At 35.4% G+C, this 5,136-nt stretch overlaps 1 long non-coding RNA gene across 1 annotated transcript; it reads left to right on the top strand.

The window, feature by feature from the left end:
- Window positions 1-3,578: 3,578 nt before the first annotated feature.
- Window positions 3,579-4,799, top strand: LOC128648252 (uncharacterized). The gene is made up of 3 exons (XR_008400555.1): window positions 3,579-3,632; window positions 4,130-4,183; window positions 4,614-4,799. It is a non-coding gene; the product is annotated as an uncharacterized LOC128648252 (long non-coding RNA).
- Window positions 4,800-5,136: the final 337 nt, after the last annotated feature.

The raw sequence follows: 5,136 nt of genomic DNA on the forward strand, positions 1-5,136 counted from the left end.
CTTCAGAGAAATACAAGCTCGAGGTTTATTTGCGAATAACAAAGCTGTAGTTTAACATTTATAAACAGATTATCAAAGTTACTGACATTCTTCCCGGAATTTTAACATTAATAAATATTGCGTGGGAAACGCATCTTCAAACACCAGATTAGCATATTTAAACATTAGTGTAATGTCACGCAATAGCACACAATCAATGTGCATTATAAATACATTTAATAGAGCAATGTCAATACTTCACAATAAATTTATTTAAAGAACAATAAAGACATACAATATTAAATGTGTATTTGTATTAAAGAAACAGACCGTTATTAAACCGAGAAATGTCTACAACATTAATAATGTGACAGGATTAGATTTTAAAGAGTATTTAATCATTAATATTTCACGGATCACGGATATTAAATCTGCGTCACACATATCCGCATGACAGGCCCATGAGTTACAAATAAGTCTACATGAAAAATGAAGTTACAGCACCACCAAGCGGTATGTGTAAGGAAGTTACTAAGATATGAAACATTAAGGAACGGCCAATCAGAGTTCATCACACAAACACAACTTGAGTCAGGATGGTCTCACAGACATTATAACAATATTTCAAACTTTTATCCAATCAGATGTACAGATAAATTGTCCCATGGTGCATCTCATGTTTACTTCACCATATAAAAGTCCATTACACGTTGCCATCTTTGTCAGTTCTCTAATGCCTGCAGGCAATATATATTATTATTATACAACCCAGCAGGCATGTCAGTTCCCAGGTTCACCAAGGAGGAGAGCGCTGCACTGGTCCACGCCGTCAAGGACTTTTATCCCCAGCTGTTTGGGAACAAGAGGAGCTCGACAGATGCGCCTGTTAAGAAGGCCCTCTGGGAGTCTATCACCAATGCGGTTAGATTGGTGTGTGACGTCCAGAGGACCCAGGATCAGATCATGAGGAGATTCGGAGATATGAGGTTGCGTTTATCGAAAAAAGTCAACCTCATAAGGGACTGGGTACAAGCCCGTAAAAGAGGGGGCCAAAGAAAGGCCCCGCGGAAACTGTACCTACTCCCTTATGAGGTGACTTTATGCGAGCTCCTCAATCTCCGGGTCCCCAAAAGATTTAGATCCTCGCCATCCTCGGCCTCCTCTTCTTCCCTCCCAGCTGCGGGATCTGAAAGTCCTGACGCGGGGGACAGGGCAGATGCTTCTCCGTCCGGTGGCCTGGGAGGACCCGATAGAGAATCTGAACCAGGTAATTATCCAACTTCATATAATATTTATAATGTTAAAAATCCAAAAATTGTATTTAGTCAGATACTAAACCTATACAGATCTCACAACATACACTACATATGATGTTTAGATATCTGATTTTACATTAGTGATACATGAAATTGGAATGATGTTTCTTGCGCTCTACAGAATATGCGTCACAGAGCGGAAATGTAATTTCGCATCCACGTTAACATGGGTTTGCGGAAAGTGGCATTGCTTTATACATGTTGGTCAAATGACGGATGCGTAATTCCGCTTGGAATCATTGCGCAATGATCGCGAAAATGGCATTTCTCATCCACGTTAACATGGGTTTGCGGAAAGTGGCATTGCTTTATACATGTTGGTCAAATGACGGATGCGTAATTCCGCTTGGAATCATTGCGCAATGATCGCGAAAATGGCATTTCTCATCCACGTTAACATGGGTTTGCGGAAAGTGGCATTGCTTTATACATGTTGGTCAAATGACGGATGCGTAATTCCGCTTGGAATCATTGCGCAATGATCGCGAAAATGGCATTTCTCATCCACGTTAACATGGGTTTGCGGAAAGTGGCATTGCTTTATACATGTTGGTCAAATGACGGATGCGTAATTCCGCTTGGAATCATTGCGCAATGATCGCGAAAATGGCATTTCTCATCCACGTTAACATGGGTTTGCGGAAAGTGGCATTGCTTTATACATGTTGTTAAAAATTAAATGGAAAATCTTAGATTAGTGAAGAATACAGTATTCTTATTTTAAATATTATATCTAATAAAAAACGAATAATACTAATAAATTATAACATATGGCCATCAATTGATGATTATGTAATAACAAGCATATATTCTTAAAGATACAGTAAACAACACAACTGATTGAAAATAAGAGTCCAGGATATATTTATCATTCATTAAATTGCGGAAACTATTAACTCATGGGACTACCAAAGGATTAATATTTTTCTATTGATTTGTTATTAATGTAAATATTTTAAACATGGCATGATTAGTATTAATGATATGCAATCCTCATTTAATATATTACAGATATGGATGTGGCTGCTGGATCCTCAAGCCAGGGCTTGTCACAGTATGGTATGTCTCATTTTAATTGACATTTGTCTTAGAAACATGGAATGAACATTACATACTAAATACACATTGTTCTATATTTATATGTAATGTCTATTTAATAGATGAAAATTATATAATTATTCGGATATACTTAAATAACATATTTGATTTTAATTGCATGCTCAATACCATTCATTACATCAACATATGGAGTAGATAATTCATTAACAAACAACAACATTGTGGAATCTATTTAATTTTAGATTAAAGGGATACTGAACTACAATTATTAATATTGTCTTTCACATACAGTATGCAATATTAATAAACATAAAATATAATACTATCATCATATGTGACATATTCTATTGCTAAATGTAGTTTAAAATAAAGAAAGTACGTTTATGTGCATCTAAATATTTGTTGACCAACCTGGGTTTATATTGATGATTGGTGGATACCTTCAACAAACAATATTTATTGAATCCAATATTCCTTATCTGCCTTTAAGATTAATATCGAACAACATTCGAATTATAATAGGAGTCAATGTTAAATCATTTTTTACAGTTTGAACATAGAAATCAATTATTTAAATTAATCATGTCAGTGTCCCTTTAAGACAAAATAGATTCATTCATCATTACATTATTTTTATTAAAAACTATTGATATATAAATCTAATTATCTGTTGGAGTTACTTTATATATATCTGCATACTCTAACAGCACCATGATTACATATTAGTAATAATAAAGTTTGTTATGTATTGTGATAAATATGTGTTGTGTCCTAAACAAGATTACTGTACATTGAAAAAATGGCTCGATGTGACACATGTTTGTTTAGATTTGTCAACAGATGCTCCTCAATATGTGGTTTGTGTGTATTCTTGTAACTTCTTAAGGACATATGACGGAATTATTCCGTCATAAAACAATTGAGCTAAGTGAAAGCTGTGTCCTTAAAGGGTTAAGAACATTGATCATTGGGTATATTTAGATATGCAATAGCAGCATCTGAGATGAATTTGATGTCTAATGTAGTCTGACATTAAACATATGTTGAATACAGATATGTTTACAGAATCCCCTTGATTCAATCAAGCATTTTCTGGTGTAATGACTGCTCTATTATTCACATTTTAAAGTTGATTAATGTTAAAATTCTAGACAGATGTGATTTAGTGATATCCAAAATGTGTTTAATAATATATATCTATATCATTCATAGAGAGAGTTGGTGTGGGGAGCCCACAGGAATCCAGCAGTGACATAGAGCCGCCTTTGCGGGCTCCTGGTAAGTCCATTGACTCATTTATATGTAATTGAAGGTGTATTGCTAATCAATATTATGATCATGATTCCGATGAAGCATAACATTATAAAAAATCATAGAATTTATCTTCTGATTATATATTTATTTTTTATATTGAGCGATTAATAATTTCTACTTTATTATTCTACACATTTGTTATTCATAAGATGTCTAACATATGTTTTTTTAATTTTTTAATTTTTTTAACAACAGTCATCAAGTGATACACACATGAGAAATCTTAAATGTTCTATGTACTATGCTTTTATGAATTTAACATTAAGACAAACAATACATTAAGATTCTGATTTATTGACAATAACAAATCTATTGTCATTTGTATGCTCCATCAAAATGATGTAAATCATAACTTTGTGTGTGTATATCTTTAATGCAACATTGATGTGCGTATTTGAGCAACAGTAACATATGTTATAATATCTGATCTTAAGGTGTACACAACATGTTATGTTTTACAGAGATTGATGTCACATGTGGGATGGAGGAGGAAGAGGCTGCCTTGGAGTCTGATGGTATGTGAAATATATCTATCATGTTTCCAACATGTTTCTTTTTTTGAAATCATTTTATTGAAGACATTCAAAGTCTACAGCTTTTTCCCTTTAAAAAGGAATATTATTTGTCTGTTCAAATACACTACTGCCCCCTTTCTATATCAGGCAGCATGAAAATCTGCTTGTATATATTTTTTTAAGAATATATAATTCATGCCATCATTATGTCACATGCATATTCCATGCCAAAACACAATAATAAGTTTCACATTGTACAGACAGTCATTGAGATTCATCTGAGTGCCTATATAGATACCATATCCTCATTTCAGAATAGTTTACAGATTCAAACACACTTCGAGGTATATTGAAAACATAATCAATTTTAAATGCGTTGATTTGATGTCAGGATGTATGAGATGTTAATATATTTATTTTACATTTTCAGATGGATCCACCACTTCTGGTCATCTGGATTCCGCCCCTGCCCAGTCACAGACCCCTCCCCGTGCACACACCCCTGACCATGGCCACACCTCTGCACACACCCAGAGCCCTTCCCATCACCAAACCCATGACCATGCCCCGACCACTGCCAGCCCTTCCCATATTTCATATCCTGTCCCTCCCAAAAAACGCCCATACACCCCCCTTCGCCGCTCTCCCCGTATTCTGGCCCGTACAGCTGCCCAGACCCAAACTCCCCACTCCCCAGCTGTACGGCCTACCCTGGAGCAGCAGCTCACCACTCCCCAAGCCATTCCCATCCCTCCCCGAGCCAATCCCATCCCTTCCCCCTGTTTAAACCTTCATTGTCCTGGGTGTCAGATTGTCCTTCCCAGGCACAGCTGTAAGTATCATTCTAAATACACTTTATAAGATACTTAAAGGTACAGTGAAGTTCAATTGGTTAAATTGTGATTCAAATCCAGCATGCAATGTTAAGCCAATGTATCATAGAATACTCTTAT

Source organism: Bombina bombina, chromosome 2, assembly GCF_027579735.1.
Source record: "Bombina bombina isolate aBomBom1 chromosome 2, aBomBom1.pri, whole genome shotgun sequence".
NCBI classification, from domain to species: Eukaryota; Metazoa; Chordata; class Amphibia; order Anura; family Bombinatoridae; genus Bombina; species Bombina bombina.